This window comes from Coregonus clupeaformis, chromosome 28, assembly GCF_020615455.1.
Source record: "Coregonus clupeaformis isolate EN_2021a chromosome 28, ASM2061545v1, whole genome shotgun sequence".
Classification (NCBI taxonomy): domain Eukaryota; kingdom Metazoa; phylum Chordata; class Actinopteri; order Salmoniformes; family Salmonidae; genus Coregonus; species Coregonus clupeaformis.
In genome coordinates this window covers 33,501,728-33,524,362 of record NC_059219.1, presented here as the reverse complement: position 1 = coordinate 33,524,362, position 22,635 = coordinate 33,501,728, and the positions used below count along the sequence as shown (strand labels likewise).

General features: G+C 40.0%; 1 long non-coding RNA gene across 1 annotated transcript; it reads left to right on the top strand.

Annotated features, from left to right (window-relative positions):
• The first annotated feature begins 1,614 nt into the window (after positions 1-1,614).
• On the top strand, positions 1,615-12,627 carry LOC121542428. Its single transcript, XR_005995905.2, has 5 exons — positions 1,615-1,747; positions 9,426-9,518; positions 9,687-9,775; positions 11,824-11,928; positions 12,396-12,627. It is a non-coding gene; the product is annotated as an uncharacterized LOC121542428 (long non-coding RNA).
• Positions 12,628-22,635: the final 10,008 nt, after the last annotated feature.

Below are 22,635 nucleotides of genomic sequence, written 5' to 3'. Positions count from 1 at the left end.
TGGTAGGCAATAGGCATATGAACATGTCCAGACAGGCTTCAGTAGACACTCACACACCCTTAAAGACCACAGAGTGAACCAGCATCAGGTAGGGATTAATGTGCTCATGTGAAGCCTTGTCCTGTTTTCCCTTGGGTACACATGAACACCTGATTGAATAATACCTTCATATTGAATCTGTTAAGCTGGTAAATATAGGTACATGGTTTACAGTCTATGGTTATGATGATTGACAGGCGGCATAATGAGAAGCAGGTTTCCACTTGTAAAGGCAGGTGAAATAATGGACTTTTTATAGCTTTGAGGTAAAGGGAAGAAAAGAGAAGAAACACTCACCCTTCTAGGAACATTGACTCTCCTGGAATGACGTATGAGGGATATTCTGATTGTGTGTGAGTGTGTGTGAGTGCGTGTGTGTGCGTGTTTGTGTATGTGTCCGGCACATCCTCCCTGACCATCTCCCCACACCCACGGTCCAGCTCTCACACCCCCAGCAAACAGCTGGGACTAGTTAGGACGTAGAGAGGGAGGTTAGGGGAGCTAGGGATACAGTACTGTCCCATATATCTGCCCTTGTTTATTCAGAATCCCAGGAAGAGGGAGTAGCACGGGGGAGGAAGAGGGAGTAGCGCGGGGGAGGAAGAGGGAGGAGTGTGATCCGACCCCCTAAAGCTTTTTTCTTTACTGTTCTCTCCATCTCCTCCTCTCTTTACCGTTCTCTCCATCTCCTCCTCTCATCTCTCTTTATCGTTCTCTCCATCTCCTCCTCTCATCTCTTTATACCGTTCTCTCCATCTCCTCCTCTCATCTCTCTTTACCGTTCTCTCCATCTCCTCCTCTCATCTCTCTTTACCGTTCTCTCCATCTCCTCTGACCATTCGTCAGCACAGAAGGGATCGTCAAAGCAAGGCTGCCAGACAAACAAACACACACACACAGTAGAGAATAGATTCTAGACAAAAATGTAAGACAAAATTCTTATGTCGCCCTTGGCTACGTTGTTCTGTAATCAATCAAATGTATTTATAAAGCCCTTTTTACATCAGCAGTTGACACAAAGTGCTATACAGAAACCCAGCCTAAAACCCCAAACAGCAAGCAATGCAGATGCAGAAGCACAGTGGCTAGGGAAAACTCCCTAGAAAGGCAGGAACCTAGGATGACACCTAGAGAGGAACCAGGCTCTGAGGGTGGGCCAGTCCTCTTCTGACTGTGCCTGTAACAGTGATCGTACAGCATAACAAATCAAGAAACAAGATAATCAACTTCCAGTTTTCAGTTTAGTAATACAGTAATTGTAATAATTTGTCTTATGATATGTGAGTCAAGTTGACAAAATCCTGTCATTGCTTTCAGACAATGAGGGCCCCTAATAAAGATGAGAACACAAACAGCACAAATCAACTGTCCCCTGTCAAGATCAAACTATAGATTACACAACAGCCACATGTCAGGATCTGTCGGCTGGAGTTTAGTTTCTTAGTTAGTTCCCTCTTACCTCTATAAAAAGAAGAAATGAAGACTGAAAGTATCCTATATGGAGTTCTTCCCTCTTGGCTTTCTTTTAGCCCGCCCTCCCTGCCACACCAGCGTGCTCACACTCACAATCAGACACACCCCTACTCACAAACCACAGTGTCTGCGTTCGGCTCTCCCTTCCCACTCTGCCTCTGTCTCCCTTCCAGTATGCACAGGCGACTGCTCTCTCTCTGGGTGACCGGGGCGCTGCTGCTACCCTTGTGCTGGGGTGAGTATTCGCTGACCTTTGTACTGGCTAGAGCACTGCTGGACCTCGGGGTAATTTATCAACGGTGGATCAAAGAGGGCACCACTTACCCCATGCAGGTGTGTTTAAACAGGACACCAAGAGGGAATGTTTGCTATCATCTGAAGCCGGTGCCCAAAGTGAGGATGGCTGAACTGTTAGACAGGGTCAGGATGAGGGTTAGGGTATGGTTTGGAGGAGGCATTATGCCCTGGGCATTCCTAGAAACAATATCTAGTGCACTGTGGAGCAGTTTTAAATAGCCACGTACAGTGTTGTTGTAACCCTACTGCGGGCAGTGATGACTTTTCTCAGGCACCAGCGGATAAGTTTTTCTAGAGAGAAAATAATCAAGGAGCTCTGTGGATCCCCTATGGACTCCACCCGGCTGCTTTTACTCTGGATGTACTTTTTTTCCCATCCAGCCAGAGTATACACTTACAATGCTGGGGAAGGCCTCCAACAAACCACCTTTTCTTTGTTTAGTCTTACTCTTTCTTGTTGTTAGTCTTGTTTTGGCTGCTGTCTCTGGGAGTCGGTCAGATGCAGACATTTGTCTTTATTGGTTTGTGGAGTTTGCGAGAAGCACACTTCTAGCGCTGTGAGAGTTTCGTTCCATGCTGGTCGTTAACTGTTCTGTTGGGTGATTCATACTGCTGTAAGAAACAGACCAGACGACAGCGCAGATAAATTATTCAATTTGCTAGCTATAGCTTACCATAGCTTTTAGCAGTGATGCATGTTTTATAGTCTGTCAAGGTCTTACAAGTTGTATCGCTTGATATTAAAAAGCATTGTAGACATGACACTTAATTTAAGTCAATGAAAACATCTCTACTGCGATATGATTTATCATGAGGAAGTCCACCTGCTAGTCTCGCCATTCTGTATCATATCTAAGAAACCGGCTCATGGAGCATGAAAGGAAATTAAACAAAGTGAACCTGAGTGCAGGAGATGCAAGTCCTCAGAGAGAGAGAGATACTGTACATAGACAGGGGTCATTCAAAGGTCCACCGCACTCAGAATAGAGCCATAAGATGTTTTCTGGGAGTATAAATGTGCTGCCCCAAGCCTTGCTATTCAAGGAGACATGGGATAGGAGCCCTGTGAAATAAGACTGAGGGTGAAATGATTAGGTTATGGAACCACCTTATCAATATGCCAGAAGACTGAATAACAAAAAAGGTTTTCAATTGGGATAAAACACACAATTACCCTTGGACAAAGGATCTCAATGCCATATTTAAGGAAGCTGATGTACAACACATATTTATAAATACCGTAAGTAATGATGCAATGTCAACATGATCAAACACAAGTTAACCCTTAGTTACAAAGAAAAATGGTCGACTCAGATATTGGTAAAACCAAAACTAGTGAACGGATCAGCTTGTCCGAAGCACCCGAACACCAGCGTCAGGCATGATATTAACAGACCAGAGGCAGTTCAGGTTGTGGTTCCTTTTCTTTTGTATTGTTACTGAACGGGTTCTCTTTCGCCCGACAAAATAATTCCAATACAGGGTAACGTCCAACGCTCAAACAGCGTAACAAAAAAATAAACAAACTAAGCCGTTGACCAAAAGGCAGTGGACCAAAACGGGAAATCAAAACAAAAAACGGCTACTCCTTTCTCTAGACTATCGTCTACACATAACAGTTACAGGAGAAACGCTTTGCTCTTTCTTGGTTAACAGAGAGAAAAGGTGCCCCAGGCGAAGACGCTTTCGCTGAGGTAGGCCAATACGACGTCCTCACAGGTCCCCGTCTCTACTCCCAATCCTTCCTCAGCTCCTCTCCTGGCACACCTATATGGAGGAAGACACCAAGCAATTAGTGGGCCCAGCTGTGTGTTAATTGGCTTTACACTGAGTATCTATCCCCTGAGGAGGGTGCTGTTGTGTCGTCTTCCTCTGGCTGGTCACTGAACTCTCACTATATATATACAGGTAAAAGTCAGTAAATTAGAATATTTTGAAAAACTTGATTTATTTCAGTAATTGCATTCAAAAGGTGTAACTTGTACATTATATTTATTCATTGCACACAGACTGATGCATTCAAATGTTTATTTCATTTAATTTTGATGATTTGAAGTGGCAACAAATGAAAATCCAAAATTCCGTGTGTCACAAAATTAGAATATTGTGTAAGGGTTACATTTTGAAGACACCTGGTGCCACAAACTAATCAGCTGATTAACTCAAAACACCTGCAAAGGGCTTTAAATGGTCTCTCAGTCCAGTTCTGAAGCCTACACAAACATGGGGAAGACTTCAGATTTGACAGCTGTCCAAAAGGCGACCATCGACACATTGCACAAGGAGGGAAAGACACAAAAGGTTATTGCAGAAGAGGCTGGCTGTTCTCAGAGCTCTGTGTCCAAACACATTAATAGAGAGGCAAAGGGAAGGAAAAACTGTGGTCAGAAAAAGTGTACAAGCGATAGGGATCACCGCGCCCTAGTCAAGATTGTGAAAAAAACCATTCAAAAATGTGGGGGAGATTCACAAGGAGTGGACAGCTGCTGGAGTCAGGGCTTCAAGATCCACCACCAAGAGACGCTTGAAAGACATGGGTTTCAACTGCCGCATACCTCGTGTCAAGCCACTGTTGACCAAGAAACAGCGCGAAAAGCGTCTCACCTGGGCTAAGGAAAAAAAGAGCTGGACTGCTGCTGAGTGGTCTAAAGTCATGTTTTCTGACGAAAGCAAATTTTGCATTTCCTTTGGAAATCGAGGTCCCAGAGTCTGGAGGAAGACAGGAGAGGCACAGGATCCACGTTGCCTGAAGTCTAGTGTAAAGTTTCCACCATCAGTGATGGTTTGGGGTGCCATGTCATCTGCTGGTGTCGGTCCACTCTGTTTCCTGAGATCCAGGGTCAACGCAGCCGTCTACCAGCAAGTTTTAGAGCACTTCATGCTTCCTGCTGCTGACCTGCTCTATGGAGATGGAGATTTCAGGTTCCAACAGGACTTGGCGCCTGCACACAGCGCAAAATCTACCCGTGCCTGGTTTACGGACCATGGTATTTCTGTTCTAAATTGGCCAGCCAACTCCCTGACCTTAGCCCCATAGAAAATCTGTGGGGGTATTGTGAAAAGGAAGATGCAGAATGCCAGACCCAACAACGCAGAAGAGTTGAAGGCCACTATCAGAGCAACCTGGGCTCTCATAACACCTGAGCAGTGCCAGAAACTCATCGACTCCATGCCACGCCGCATTAATGCAGTAATTGAGGCAAAAGGAGCTCCAACCAAGTATTGAGTATTGTACATGCTCATATTTTTCATTTTCATACTTTTCAGTTGGCCAACATTTCTAAAAAATCCCTTTTTTGTATTAGCCTTAAGTAATATTCTAATTTTGTGACACACGGAATTTTGGATTTTCATTTGTTGCCACTTCAAATCATCAAAATTAAATGAAATAAACATTTGAATGCATCAGTCTGTGTGCAATGAATACATATAATGTACAAGTTACACCTTTTGAATGCAATTACTGAAATAAATCAAGTTTTTCAAAATATTCTAATTTACTGACTTTTACCTGTATATATATATATATATATATATATATATATACACACTGAGTGTACAAAACATTAGGAACACCTTCCTTATATTGAGTTGCAACCCCTTTTGCCCTCAGAACAGCCTCAATTCGTCGAGGCATGGACTCTACAAGGTGTCCAAAGTGTTCCACAGGGATGCTGGCCCATGTTGACGCCAATGCTTCCCACAGTTGTGTCAAGTTGGCTGGATGTCCTTTGGGTGGTGTACCATTCTTGATATGCAGGGGAAACTGTTGAGCATGGAAAACCCAGCAGCGTTGCAGTTCTTGACACACTCAAACCGGTGCGCCTGGGACATACTACCACACCCCATTTGTCTTTCCCATTCACCCTCTGAATAGCAGACATACACAATGCATCTCAATTGTCTCAAGGCTTAAAAATCCTCCTTTAACCTGTCTCCTCCCCTTCATCTACACTGAGTGGATTTAACAGGTTACATCAATAAGGGATCATAGCTTTCACCCTGATTCACCTGGTCAGTCTATGTCATGGAAAGAGCAGGTGTTCTTGATGTTTTGTATACTCATTATATATACATTTGATATATATATATATATATATATATATATATATATATATATATATATATATATGATTATTTGGTTTGGCTACAGAAAATACATGTGGGCTGGGCAATCTTGAAGATGCACTATAATAATAAAATAAATCAAATCATCCACTGTGGAAAACAGATACCCTTGATACTGTCATTCATTGCTTGTACACAAGTCATGTACAGGCTGTGCCTTTGTTACGCTCGTTGTGTTACTTTGTTTGAGTTTTGCTTTACAGTTACAGTTGACTGGACTATGTTCCAGCACACAGAGGAGATTGAGAGAAAGGGTGATATCTATAAACCTCAGTTACTATCTGACAGTATTGGAGTGAGTGAATGCATGGCACATGGCTTCAACAGACCCTATCTGATTTGGTTTTAGTGCAGAGAGAGTCAAACAGTGCCTATGCTCATCAGGGATTGGCCTCCTGTATCTGGCATGGATCATACAGTTAAGGGAAAACCACCTTTCAATGTACTCAACAACACATAAATAGAATGAACAGAATCTAACAATGTGGGGCATTGAAATTGTGTGTCTTTGAAATTGTATGTCTTTCATTTAGATTAGAAAAAATGTAGGTGCTTGATTATTATCTATCAGTGAACATGTTTACAAATGAAGTATTGCATCAAATTTGATCCATTTATTGCAGACTACTCCATGATACATAAATACTGTAATGCTGTGGTATAGAATAAAATCCTGAGGGATTCAAGCCAGTGAGTGTCAGCCTCTCTGTATACCAATTCAAGATGTAGCATGCCTAGAAGATGACCTGACATTTCTAAGTTGTCATGCTGAGTTGGCCAGTGAACATCTGTCATTCTCCCTCCAAGTGCCTCTCTGCATGTCCTGTGGTTGGCCATCACTCTGGGAGATCTTATCAAAGCAGCCCAGAGAATTTATTGGGGTAGGAGCTTGGGAAGGAAACTGAGGGTTGGGGTAGCAGAGCAGGGCTAATGTTTTCTCCATGTGTTGGAGCTGGTTCTCGGAGGGACAGAAGCTGAAGCCTTGTGGGGTGTCACACTGATGATGGGCCAGTGGTGGATTACAACTGAGCTCTGATGGTGGTGAGAACTCAAGACACCACAGACTTTACCTATGGGAGTGGTGAATAAAGCTCTTGAAGGCCGTCCTAATACATAGCCAAATAAGACAATACAAAGGTTATTGATTACAGTGATAGTAGTGATTCTGGAGAACATGGGGTTTTAGCAGCCCATTTGACCAGAAGCAAAACCCACTTCTCCCTATCATGTCAGCGGATTAGGAGAAGTCACCTGATTTACAGTTGGAGAGTAGTTGCGTTTCCCTAAATCATCCTTCCCATTGTCTGAGTGCAGAAACTGATGCAAGACGTGACATGTTGCAGTCTGACTTCTTTGCCAAAGGGCTCTTCTGTGGTTCTGGGAGGTTGTTGAAGAACCTGTGGTTGACTCTCATCATAGAGAGTGTAATTGTAAACACTCTCCAGTGCCAGTATGGTACAGCTGCCAAAGTGTTAGCAGACTTTCAATATGAGCTGTTTCAGCTTGTTGTCGAGACAAGAGTATACAGGCTCCTCCTATCAAATCAAAACTGATCATCAGGTTACCGGGATGAGTCAAAACCAACAAGACCAACTTACCCACAGCGACAAAGCATTGAGTTATTTTTTTCATATTGCAAAAACTGTTTAATAGTACATGGATCAAAGGAGGTTGGTGGCACCTTAATTGGGGAGGACTGGAGCGGAATAGGTGGAATGGTATCAAACACATGGTTTCCATGTGTTTAATGCCATTCCATTTGCTCCGTTCCAGACATTATTATGAGCTGTCCTCCCCTCAGCAGCCTCCACTGACATGGATCCATACTTGCATTCTTGCAGCACACCAGAGGAATGGGGGCGGGAGGTAGCTTAGTGGTTAAGAGCGTTGTGCCAGTAACCGAAAGGTCTCTGGTTCTAATCCCCGAGCCGACTAGGTGAAAAATCTGTCGATGTGCCCTTGAGCAAGGCACTTAACCCTAATTGCTCATGTAAGTCGCTCTGGATAAGAGCGTCTGCTAAATGACTAAAATGTAATGTAAATGTAAATGAATGTTTGGGACTTTTCCCGGAAACCTGGTGTAGAAACTCTCATCAATAGCATTGCAAGTGCTGGAACTTCCCTTTTGTATTTGTGTAGGGACTTCCAGATTTCTGGAAAGAGCTGGTTGTCTTTATGTTACTCACATGGAAAGTCTAATGTAAGATGATTATTTTATCCCACTAAGGTTCCTTCCTGCCATTGTGATTGAGACCTGGGATCAAGAGAGAGAGAGAGAGAGGTCAGGAATATTCCCCCCTCACACACCTCAAATATGACTTTGTGAGAGTTCCCATCCCTAACTTTCAGCCAAACCCCCCTCTTTGCTACGTCCATTTTGTGTGTGTCTGGCATTGGTACAGTAGCAGCAGCCAGATCCCCCTTTCTCCCCTTCAATTCCCCATCAGGACTATCCCCACATGACCCACCATTAGATCTTTAGCTCTGAAGGGCAGACATTTCCTCTTTTACGTTCATTTAAGCTTTTTTCATGAAGTTTAGTCTATCATACAGGCCATGTGGTTGAATAAGATGGTGGTAAAGCCATACAGTGCGGTCGAATTCTCATTTCTTGAGCATGTTTGTCAACCAACTCCCCAAGAGCATTTTATTCCTCTGCAATTATTGAGAAATTGTTTGATATATCTCAAGCTCAATATGTGGCCCTAAATCATAGGACAGGAAATCGCTGTCTCTAGAACGTATCCAAACGTTCATTACATTTACATTTACATCATTTAGCAGACGCTCTTATCCAGAGCGACTTACAAATTGGACATACGGCCATTCACATGTGGCCTTGCTCAACCAAGGATTTCACAAGACATGCGACGGCTCGTTTCACTAGCCGAGGAGATTCCACCAGGGAAACCTGATGCTCATTGTTTCACACCAGTCTGCTCTGCATGGTGTCACAGTGTAGTTCACTGCTCTGCAGTTTACCCTTGGCTGTCCTCTACTGGTATAGACTCTGATGGATGGAGTTCCAGATCCTCTGTGTATTGTCCTGCTGCCAGCTCCAGGATGTATCCCCCTGGGGGCCAGACCTCCCTCCTGCCTCCATTCGGTTTCATTCTTCTCCTCTGCTGTGTCTCTGCTCCATAACTCACAGGAGATGTCTCTGTTTGTCCTGGGCAGGGAAGATGAGGTGCAACACCTGAGAGTTTATTTCTCCCCTGAGGCACACCAAACAAACGAGGTGGGGCTCTCCAGACTCAGAATCCACCTTTAACGGAACAAGGGCTTTTGTTTGCGTGCAAATAACACACCACGTAATCCACATGTTGGGTGTATCTGATATGTTTGTAATAGGAGATGTTGAGGAGATCAATGACATGGAATGTAGTTCAGTGAAAGACATGATGGGATATGAGGTGTGATATAGATGGCTTTTAGTTTCAGGGCTGACCAGGTGTTTGGTAATAGCATTTCACTCTCTTCTTCCACAGCAAACCAAGAGGACTTTGAGGAGGAAAATTACGACTATTCTACCCAAACACCAGACTACGACTACAACGCCACCTTTGATTACGAAATATTCAGTAAGCCAGTTAACCAGATATGCTAGTTCAAATGATAAGTTGAATGCACCAATTTGTAAGTCGCTCTGGATAAGAGCATCTGCTAAATGATGTAAATGTAAATGTGTTAATGTGGCCTCACTTTGTGATTATCCTCACCAACATCGTTGATGTCTGTCATCTTTGAAGGTAATACCACCGGCCATGAGGAGGACTATAATTTGTATGTAATTCTAGGAGGAAAGAAGAATGTGGAGGAGAAAGATCTTGAGAATAAGGTACAGTATGTTTGGCATTATGGCTGCTTCCTATCTCAGCACACACAACTAATTGACATCCCCATCAATGTATAAAATGAAGGAAAACCCATTGTTTTGGATAAGGTCTGCAGACTGAAAGCAAATCTATTTTGTTTCCATTTGTCAGTATGTCTGATTCTGTTTAATGTCCCTAATGCTTCTCATCTAATATGGCAGCTTCTCCATGTCATACAGTGGTGTATTACTGTATTGTAAACGTGATGATGTATAACCAAATGTACACGTTATGACTCCCTCATCCTGTATCACACCCTATACATCCTATACACATCCTGGATCAGTTTTGGGTCATGTCCATGCCTCCATGATATGACCACAAAGCAAACTGTTGGGAAAAAAACCGTTTTCTACCAAATACAATGCTATTTCTCTGTAAACAAATTGACAACAGACTTTCAGCATGCTTATAGAGAAGGGCACTCAACATGTACTACACTGACACAAATTACTGATGATTGGTTGAAATAAATTGATAATAAGAAGATTGTGGGAGCTGTACTGTTAGATTTCAGTGCAGCCTTTGATATTATTGACCATAACCTGTTGTTGAGAACTTTTTTATGGCTTTTCAACCTCTGCCATATCGTGTATTCAGAGCTATCTATCTAATAGAACTCAGAGGGTTTTCTTTAACGGAAGCTTCTCTAATGTCAAACATGTATGGTGTGGTGTACCGCAGGGCAGTTCTCTAGGCCCTGTACTTTTTTATATTTTTACCAATGACATGCCACTGGCATTAAACAAAGCCTGTGTGTCCATGTATGTTGATGATTCAACCATATACGTGTCAGCAACCACAAATAATGAAGTCACTGAAACAAAGAGTTGCAGTCAGTTTTGGAATTGGTGGCGAGTAATAAACTGGTCCTGAACATCTCTACAAATCATTCCCTAAGCTCTAGACATCAGCTAAATCTGTTAATGAATGGTGTGGCTGTTGAATACGTTGAGGAGACTAAATGACTTGGTGTTACCTTCGATTGTAAACTGTCATGGTCAAAACAATGATTGTAAAGATGGGGAGAGGTCTGTCCGTAATAAAGAGCCGTTCTTCTTTTGTGACACCACACTCCACAAAGCAAGTCATGTAGACTCTAGTTTTATCTTATCTTGATTATTGTCCAGTCATATGGTCAAGCGCTGCAAAGAAAGACCTAGTTAAGCTGCAGCTGGCCCAGAACAGAGCGGCACGTCTTGCTCTTCATTGTAATCAGAGGGCTAATATTAATACTATGCATGCCTGTCTCTCTTGGCTAAGAGTTGAGGAGAGACTGACTACGTCACTTCTTGTTTTTATAAGAAACATTAGTGTGCTGAAAATTCCAAATTGTTTGCATAGTCAACTTACGCACAGCTCTGACACACACACTTATCCCATCAGACATGCCACCAGGGGTATTTTCATAGTCCCCAAATCCAGAACAAATTCAAGAAAGCGTATAGTATTATATAGAGCCATTATTGCATGGAACTCCCTTCCATCTCATATTGCTCAAATGAACAGCAAATCTTTTTTCAAAAAACAGATAAAGCAACTCCTCACGGCACAACGCCTCTCCCCTATTTGACCTAGATATTTTGTGTGTATGTATTGATATGTAGACTTGGTGTGCTGTTTTTAAATGTGTGTAGTTCTGTCCTTGAGCTGTTCTTGTCTATTAATGTTCTGTATTATGTCATGTTTCATGTTCTGTGTGGACCACAGGAAGAGTAGCTGCGGCTACTGGGGATCCTAATAAAATACAAAAAATACCATGATCATTGTAATATTTTAGATTTGTCACGTTTGAGCAGGAAAAATGTATTTCAGTAAACACAAGAGGTAAATAATGCTGAACTGTCACATAGTTCCAGCATTCACAGAGAGGTCTCTGCATGAGGAGCAAACTTGCCAAGACAGCGATGAAACATGCAAACACTAACCCCAGTGAAGAATGTTCTTATAAGACTTGGTTTCCATTCTGCAGCTTATCATGTTCTAATGACCTTTTACTGACCCCTATCAGGCTTTAACGATTGGCTCCCCATGCCCAGCGCTCCTCCTTGGATTGGCTGCTCACCAACTCCATCGATTACTGTGAATGAGACCGAGCACTGCAGAACATACACAGGTACACATCTATTTTCTGATCTAAACGTTCTTTAAAATGTCTTTGTCTTCCTTTCTCTCTTCTCCTCAATACTGTGCAGGTTGCAGGACATAACGAACGTGGAAAAGTGTCGTGCATTGATAGTACACAGTGGTACACAAGTACACACTAGGAAGTTAACCCAGGACCTTCAGGTCAAAGGTCAAGTACCCTGACCACTTTATTGGCGACTCCCATCATTCACAGGCTCATAGCCATAAAGATATCTCTCTCAAGACATTCATGTGAAGGCCCCAAATTGGACGAACGCCGAAGGGCACCTAAGTAACCATAATTTTTCACCCCGTCTAGAATTTAAGGGTCTTGAAAATAAACAAAGTTAATTGCTGACAATTTCCTGTGAAAAAGCTTTTTTTAATGATTTGGAGATAGGGTCATACACCTCTTGTTTATTTTCTCCACTAATATGTGTTTCTCAATTCTCACAGATACTCAGGACCCTGAACTGAGCAGAGTGACCCAATATTCTGGAACTGGACTGAGCAGAAAACTGACCCAATATTCTGGAATTTGACATTTCTAAGGATCAAATGGACACAGCATGAGATACTCCACCACTGACTTTCTATGCTATAGTTGGAAAAACTCATAGTATATCCTGAATCCTAACATGTGAAATAAGCCCATAATTTAAATTAATAAAAATCTCCCACAAGAATATTTGAGTTGTATGCACGTCTCAAGTTGTAAGATGTGTCCCTTAGAGTAATAATAGCACAAAGCAAGTATACACCACATATTCCATCTTGTTTTGACTTTATACAAACTAAATATGTATATTATACATGCAGTTTTTATCTTTTAATACATATTTTCCAAGTATTTGTTGTTTCTGTTCGATATTCTTTCTATAACCATGGTAGCTTTTTCTATTCTCTATGGTCAATGGTTTATGGACTATGGTTTAAAGATCTGCAGATGTGAAATACGACAACCCATGTATTAGTAATAGGGTTCTAATTATCTTCCCTGCCCTAGAAAAGCATTTGAGAGAATTATACGTTAACAATAAAACAGAGAAATCCCCAATGAGGTGTAAGGAGGCTTTATAGCCATGATCTGTTTATTTGAGTTCCTTTTGTATTCTGACATGATCTCAGAGACAGTATTGTTCTTTCTGAACAACAGTCAAGAAGTGGTGAGGATGAGATGACTGTATTAATGCATTCTGGGATGGGGCCTACACAGGGGTAGAGGGATTGGGCTGGGCATGCACAGCAGTAGAGGGATGGGATGGGCCTGCACAGGGGTAGAGGGATTGGGCTGGGCATGCACAGCAGTAGAGGGATGGGGCTGGGCCTGCACAGGGGTAGAGGGATGGGACTGGGCCTGCACAGGGGTAGAGGGATGGGGCTGGGCCTGCACAGGGGTAGAGGGCAGTGGTGGAAAAAGTACCTATACTTGAGTAAAAGTAGAAACACTACTATAGTAGAAAAACTAATCTAATAGAAACACTAGTCTCGTAGGAACACTAGTCTAGTACAAACACTACTATAGTGGAAACACTAGTCTAGTAGAAACACTACTATAGGAGGAACACTACTATAGTAGAAACACTAGTCTCGTAGGAACACTACTATAGTAGAAACACGAGTCTAGTAGGAACACTACTATAGTAGGAACACTAATATAGTAGGAACACTAGTCTAGTAGGAACACTACTATAGTAGAAACACTACTATAGTAGAAACACTAGTCTACTAGGAACACTACTATAGTAGGAACACTACTATAGTAGGAACACTAGTCTAGTAGAAACTAGTCTAGTAGGAACACTAGTCTAGTAGAAACACTAATATAGTAGGAACACTAGTCTAGTAGAAACACTACTATAGTAGAAACAATAGTCTAGCAGAAACACTAGTCTAGTAGGAACACCAGTCTAGTAGAAACACTACTATAGTAGAAACACTAGTCTAGTAGGAACACTACTGTCACGAGTTGCTAAGCCAGAACCCAGAAGCAGACCAGGACAAGGTAAGTTGAAACGAAGGTGAGTGTTTATTTACAAGTTCAAGAGTGATGCTGAATAATCCAGGGAACAGAGCGGGCGGCGTTGATTAGTTGTTGGGGGTGCAGTGGTTGATCCCATCCTGGGTCGGCAGCCGCCGACCACCAGGCAGAGGTTGGATGAAGGTTCCGGACGGGTGACTGCAGATGGAACAAAACGGGGGTAAGTAAGCAACAAACCAACAAGGTGCAAAAACAACAAAACTAACGCTAGGCTCTAAGACTGATACTCTGGTAAACCTACTGTTCATGGCTAACGATCCGGCAGGGAATGGATGTTAGGCCAGAGCCTAAGAAGGGTGATGATCAGGACCAGGTGTGCAGATTGCTGATGGGATGCAGGTGCGGAAATCAAGAGAGCTCCCCGGAGCGTTCCAGAACCCTCGGGAAACTGGAGATCACGAACATAACAACTAGTCCACAGACAGGACCCGACTCAGACTGCCGGGATCGTTACAACTACTATAGTAGAAACACTAGTCTAGTAGAAATAATAGTCTAGTAGGAACACTAGTCTAGTAGAAACACTATTATAGTAAGAACACTAGTCTAGTAGAAACTAGTCTAGTATGAACACTAGTCTAGTAGAAACACAAATATAGTAGGAACACTAGTCTAGTAGAAACACTACTATAGTAGAAACACTAGTCTAGTAGAAACACTACTATAATAGGAACACTAGTCTAGTAGAAACACTACTATAGTAGGAACACTAGTCTAGTAGGAACACTAGTCTAGTAGAAACACTACTATAGTAGGAACACTAGTCTAGTAGAAACACTGCTATAGTAGGAACACTAGTCTAGTAGGAACACTAGTCTAGAAGGAACACTAGACTAGTAGAAACACTACTATAGTAGAAACACTAGTCTAGTAGAAACACTACTATAGGAGGAACACTAGTCTAGTAGGAACACTAGTCTAGAAGAAACACTACTATAGTAGGAACACTAGTCTAGTAGGAACACTACTATTGTAGGAACACTACTATAGTAGGAACACTAGTCTAGTAGGAACACTAGTCTAGTAGGAACACTACTATTGTAGGAACACTAGTCTAGTAGAAACACTACTATAGTAGGAACACTAGTCTAGTAGAAACACTTCTATAGTAAGAACACAAGTCTAGTAGAAAGACTACTATAGTAGGAACACTAGTCTAGTAGAAACACTAGTCTAGTAGGAACACTAGTCTAGTAGGAAAACTACTTAGTAGGAACACTAGTCTAGTAGGAACACTAGTCTAGTAGAAACACTACTATAGTAGGAACACTAGTCTAGTAGAAACACTACTATAGTAGGAACACAAGTCTAGTATAAAGACTACTATAGTAGGAACACTAGTCTAGTAGAAACACTAGTCTAGTAGGAACACTAGTCTAGTAGGAACACTAGTCTAGTAGAAACACTACTATAGTAGAAACACTAGTCTAGTAGAAACACTACTATAGGAGGAACACTACTATAGTAGGAACACTAGTCTAATAGGAACACTAGTCTAGAAGAAACACTAGTGTAGTAGAAACACTAGTCTAGTAGGAACACTAGTCTAGTAGAAACACTACTATAGTAGGAACACTAGTCTAGTAGAAACACTAGTCTAGAAGGAACACTAGTCTAGTAGGAACACTAGTCTAGTAGAAACACTACTATAGTAGAAACACGAGTCTAGTAGAAACACTACTATAGTAGGAACACTAGTCTAGTAGGAACACTACAATAGTAGAAACACTAGTCTAGTAGAAACACTAGTCTAGTAGAAACACTAGTCTAGTAGGTACACTACTATAGTAGGAAAACTAGTGCAGTAGAAACACTAGTCTAGTAGAAACACTAGTCTAGTAGGAACACTAGTCTAGTAGGAACACTACTAAGTAAGAACACTAGTCTAGTAGAAACACTACTATAGTAGAAACACTAGTCTAGTAGAAACACTAGTCTAGTAGAAACACTAATATAGTAGAAATACTAGTCTAGTAGAAACACTACTATAGTAGAAACACTAGTCTAGTAGAAACACTACTATAGTAGAAACACTAGTCTAGTAGAAACACTAGTCTAAAAGGAACACTAGTCTAGTAGAAACACTACTATAGTAGGAACACTAGTCTAGTAGAAACACTACTATAGTAGAAACAATAGTCTAGTAGAAACACTACTATAGTAGGAACACTAGTCTAGTAGGAACACTAGTCTAGAAGAAACACTACTATAGTAGGAACACTAGTCTAGGAGGAACACTAGTCTTGTAGAAACACTACTATAGCAGGAACACTAGTCTAGTAGAAACACTAGTCTAGTAGGAACACTAGTCTAGTAAGAACACAAGTCTAGTAGAAACACTACTATAGTAGGAACACTAGTCTAGTAGAAACACTAGTCTAGTAGGAACACTAGTCTAGTAAGAACACAAGTCTAGTAGAAACACTACTATAGTAGGAACACTAGTCTAGTAGAAACACTAGTCTAGTAGGAACACTAGTCTAGTAGGAACACTAGTCTAGTAGAAACACTACTATAGAAGGAACACTAGTCTAGTAGAAACACTACTATAGTAGGAACACTAATCTAGTAGAAACACTAGTCTAGTAGAAACACTACTATAGCAGGAACACTAGTCTAGTAGAAACACTAGTCTACTAGAAACACTAGTCTAGTAGAAACACTACTATAGTAGGATTACTACTATAGTAGAAACACTAATCTAGTAGAAATACTAGTCTAGTAGGAACACTAGTCTAGTAGAAACACTACTATAGTAGGAACACTAGTCTAGTAGAAACTAGTCTAGTAGGAACACTAGTCTAGTAGAAACACTAATATAGTAGGAACACTAGTCTAGTAGAAACTAGTCTAGTAGGAACACTAGTCTAGTAGAAACACTAATATAGTAGGAACAATAGTCTAGTAGAAACACTACTATAGTAGAAACAAAATTTTAGTAGAAACACTACTATAGTTGATACACTAGTCTAGTAGAAACACTACTATAGTAGGAACACTAGTCTATTAGGAACACTAGTCTAGTAGAAACAACTACTATAGTAGGAACACTAGTCTATTAGGAACACTAGACTAGTAGGAACACTAGTCTAGTAGGAACACTAGTCTAGTAGAAACACTTCAATGGTAGGAACACTAGTCTAGTAGGAACACTACTATGGTAGAAACACTAGTCTAGTAGGAACACTAGTCTAGTAGAAACACTACTATAGTAGGAACACTAGTCTAGTAGAAACACTACTATAGTAGGAACACTAGTCTAGTAGGAACACTACTATAGTAGGAACACTAGTCTAGTAGGAACAATAGTCTAGTAGGAACACTACTATAGTAGGAACACTAGTCTAGTAGAAACACTACTATAGTAGGAACTCTAGTCTAGTAGAAACACTACTATAGTAGGAACACTAGTCTAGTAGAAACACTTCTATAGTAAGAACACAAGTCTAGTAGAAAGACTACTATAGTAGGAACACTAGTCTAGTAGAAACACTAGTCTAGAAGGAACACTAGGTCTAGTAGTAACACTAGTCTAGTAGAAACACTAGTCTAGAAGGAACACTAGTCTAGTAGGAACACTAGTCTAGTAGAAACACTACTATAGTAGAAACACGAGTCTAGTAGAAACACTACTATAGTAGGAACACTAGTCTAGTAGGAACACTACAATAGTAGAAACACTAGTCTAGTAGAAACACTAGTCTAGTAGAAACACTAGTCTAGTAGGTACACTACTATAGTAGGAAAACTAGTGCAGTAGAAACACTAGTCTAGTAGAAACACTAGTCTAGTAGGAACACTAGTCTAGTAGGAACACTACTAAGTAAGAACACTAGTCTAGTAGAAACACTACTATAGTAGAAACACTAGTCTAGTAGAAACACTAGTCTAGTAGAAACACTAATATAGTAGAAATACTAGTCTAGTAGAAACACTACTATAGTAGAAACACTAGTCTAGTAGAAACACTACTATAGTAGAAACACTAGTCTAGTAGAAACACTAGTCTAAAAGGAACACTAGTCTAGTAGAAACACTACTATAGTAGGAACACTAGTCTAGTAGAAACACTACTATAGTAGAAACAATAGTCTAGTAGAAACACTACTATAGTAGGAACACTAGTCTAGTAGGAACACTAGTCTAGAAGAAACACTACTATAGTAGGAACACTAGTCTAGGAGGAACACTAGTCTTGTAGAAACACTACTATAGCAGGAACACTAGTCTAGTAGAAACACTAGTCTAGTAGGAACACTAGTCTAGTAAGAACACAAGTCTAGTAGAAAGACTACTATAGTAGGAACACTAGTCTAGTAGAAACACTAGTCTAGTAGGAACACTAGTCTAGTAAGAACACAAGTCTAGTAGAAACACTACTATAGTAGGAACACTAGTCTAGTAGAAACACTAGTCTAGTAGGAACACTAGTCTAGTAGGAACACTAGTCTAGTAGAAACACTACTATAGAAGGAACACTAGTCTAGTAGAAACACTACTATAGTAGGAACACTAATATAGTAGAAACACTAGTCTAGTAGAAACACTACTATAGCAGGAACACTAGTCTAGTAGAAACACTAGTCTACTAGAAACACTAGTCTAGTAGAAACACTACTATAGTAGGATTACTACTATAGTAGAAACACTAATCTAGTAGAAATACTAGTCTAGTAGGAACACTAGTCTAGTAGAAACACTACTATAGTAGGAACACTAGTCTAGTAGAAACTAGTCTAGTAGGAACACTAGTCTAGTAGAAACACTAATATAGTAGGAACACTAGTCTAGTAGAAACTAGTCTAGTAGGAACACTAGTCTAGTAGAAACACTAATATAGTAGGAACAATAGTCTAGTAGAAACACTACTATAGTAGAAACAAAATTTTAGTAGAAACACTACTATAGTTGATACACTAGTCTAGTAGAAACACTACTATAGTAGGAACACTAGTCTATTAGGAACACTAGTCTAGTAGAAACAACTACTATAGTAGGAACACTAGTCTATTAGGAACACTAGACTAGTAGGAACACTAGTCTAGTAGGAACACTAGTCTAGTAGAAACACTTCAATGGTAGGAACACTAGTCTAGTAGGAACACTACTATGGTAGAAACACTAGTCTAGTAGGAACACTAGTCTAGTAGAAACACTACTATAGTAGGAACACTAGTCTAGTAGGAACACTACTATAGTAGGAACACTAGTCTAGTAGGAACAATAGTCTAGTAGGAACACTACTATAGTAGGAACACTAGTCTAGTAGAAACACTACTATAGTAGGAACTCTAGTCTAGTAGAAACACTACTATAGTAGGAACACTAGTCTAGTAGAAACACTTCTATAGTAAGAACACAAGTCTAGTAGAAAGACTACTATAGTAGGAACACTAGTCTAGTAGAAACACTAGTCTAGAAGGAACACTAGGTCTAGTAGGAACACTAGTCTAGTAGAAACACTACTATAGAAGGAACACTAGTCTAGTAGAAACACTACTATAGGAGGAACACTACTATAGTAGGAACACTAGTCTAATAGGAACACTATTCTAGAAGAAACACTAGTCTAGTAGGAAAACTAGTCTAGTAGGAACACTACTATAGTAGAAACACTTGTCTAGTAGGAACACTAGTCTAGTAGAAACACTACTATAGTAGAAACACTAGTCCAGTAGAAACACTACTGTAGTAGAAACACTAGTCTAGTAGAAAAACTACTATAATAGAAACACTAGTCTAGTAGAAACACTAGTCTAGTAGAAACACTAGTCTAGTAGGAACAATAGTCTAGTAGAAAGACTACTATAGTAGGAACACTAGTCTAGTAGAAACACTACTATAGTAGAAACACTAGTCTAGTAGAAACACTACTATAGTAGGAACACTAGTCTAGTAGGAACACTACTATAGTAGAAACACTAGTATAGTAGAAACACTAGTCTAGTAGAAACACTAGTCTAGTAGGAACAATAGTCTAGTAGGAACACTACTATAGTAGGAACACTAATATAGTAGGAACACTAGTCTAGTAGGAACACTACTATAGTAGAAACACTACTATAGTAGAAACACTAGTCTACTAGGAACACTACTATAGTAGGAACACTACTATAGTAGGAACACTAGTCTAGTAGAAACTAGTCTAGTAGGAACACTAGTCTAGTAGAAACACTAATATAGTAGGAACACTAGTCTAGTAGAAACACTACTATAGCAGAAACAATAGTCTAGCAGAAACACTAATCTAGTAGAAACACTAGTCTAGTAGAAACACTACTATAGCAGGAACACTAGTCTAGTAGAAACACTAGTCTACTAGAAACACTAGTCTAGTAGAAACACTACTATAGTAGGATTACTACTATAGTAGAAACACTAATCTAGTAGAAATACTAGTCTAGTAGGAACACTAGTCTAGTAGAAACACTACTATAGTAGGAACACTAGTCTAGTAGAAACTAGTCTAGTAGGAACACTAGTCTAGTAGAAACACTAATATAGTAGGAACACTAGTCTAGTAGAAACTAGTCTAGTAGGAACACTAGTCTAGTAGAAACACTAATATAGTAGGAACAATAGTCTAGTAGAAACACTACTATAGTAGAAACAAAATTTTAGTAGAAACACTACTATAGTTGATACACTAGTCTAGTATAAACACTACTATAGTAGGAACACTAGTCTATTAGGAACACTAGTCTAGTAGAAACAACTACTATAGTAGGAACACTAGTCTATTAGGAACACTAGACTAGTAGGAACACTAGTCTAGTAGGAACACTAGTCTAGTAGGAACACTACTATGGTAGAAACACTAGTCTAGTAGGAACACTAGTCTAGTAGAAACACTACTATAGTAGGAACACTAGTCTAGTAGAAACACTACTATAGTAGGAACACTAGTCTAGTAGGAACACTACTATAGTAGGAACACTAGTCTAGTAGGAACAATAGTCTAGTAGGAACACTACTATAGTAGGAACACTAGTCTAGTAGAAACACTACTATAGTAGGAACTCTAGTCTAGTAGAAACACTACTATAGTAGGAACACTAGTCTAGTAGAAACACTTCTATAGTAAGAACACAAGTCTAGTAGAAAGACTACTATAGTAGGAACACTAGTCTAGTAGAAACACTAGTCTAGAAGGAACACTAGTCTAGTAGGAACACTAGTCTAGTAGAAACACTACTATAGAAGGAACACTAGTCTAGTAGAAACACTACTATAGGAGGAACACTACTATAGTAGGAACACTAGTCTAATAGGAACACTATTCTAGAAGAAACACTAGTCTAGTAGAAACACTAGTCTAGTAGGAAAACTAGTCTAGTAGGAACACTACTATAGTAGAAACACTTGTCTAGTAGGAACACTAGTCTAGTAGAAACACTACTATAGTAGAAACACTAGTCCAGTAGAAACACTACTGTAGTAGAAACACTAGTCTAGTAGAAAAACTACTATAATAGAAACACTAGTCTAGTAGAAACACTAGTCTAGTAGAAACACTAGTCTAGTAGGAACAATAGTCTAGTAGAAACACTACTATAGTAGGAACACTAGTCTAGTAGAAACACTACTATAGTAGAAACACTAGTCTAGTAGAAACACTACTATAGTAGGAACACTAGTCTAGTAGGAACACTACTATAGTAGAAACACTAGTATAGTAGAAACACTAGTCTAGTAGAAACACTAGTCTAGTAGGAACAATAGTCTAGTAGGAACACTACTATAGTAGGAACACTAATATAGTAGGAACACTAGTCTAGTAGGAACACTACTATAGTAGAAACACTACTATAGTAGAAACACTAGTCTACTAGGAACACTACTATAGTAGGAACACTAGTCTAGTAGAAACTAGTCTAGTAGGAACACTAGTCTAGTAGAAACACTAATATAGTAGGAACACTAGTCTAGTAGAAACACTACTATAGTAGAAACAATAGTCTAGCAGAAACACTAGTCTAGTAGGAACACCAGTCTAGTAGAAACACTACTATAGTAGAAACACTAGTCTAGTAGGAACACTACTATAGTAGAAACACTAGTCTAGTAGAAATAATAGTCTAGTAGGAACACTAGTCTAGTAGAAACACTATTATAGTAAGAACACTAGTCTAGTAGAAACTAGTCTAGTATGAACACTAGTCTAGTAGAAACACAAATATAGTAGGAACACTAGTCTAGTAGAAACACTACTATAGTAGAAACACTAGTCTAGTAGAAACACTACTATAATAGGAACACTAGTCTAGTAGAAACACTACTATAGTAGGAACACTAGTCTAGTAGGAACACTAGTCTAGTAGAAACACTACTATAGTAGGAACACTAGTCTAGTAGAAACACTGCTATAGTAGGAACACTAGTCTAGTAGGAACACTAGTCTAGTAGGAACACTAGACTAGTAGAAACACTACTATAGTAGAAACACTAGTCTAGTAGAAACACTACTATAGGAGGAACACTAGTCTAGTAGGAACACTAGTCTAGAAGAAACACTACTATAGTAGGAACACTAGTCTAGTAGGAACACTACTATTGTAGGAACACTACTATAGTAGGAACACTAGTCTAGTAGGAACACTAGTCTAGTAGGAACACTACTATTGTAGGAACACTAGTCTAGTAGAAACACTACTA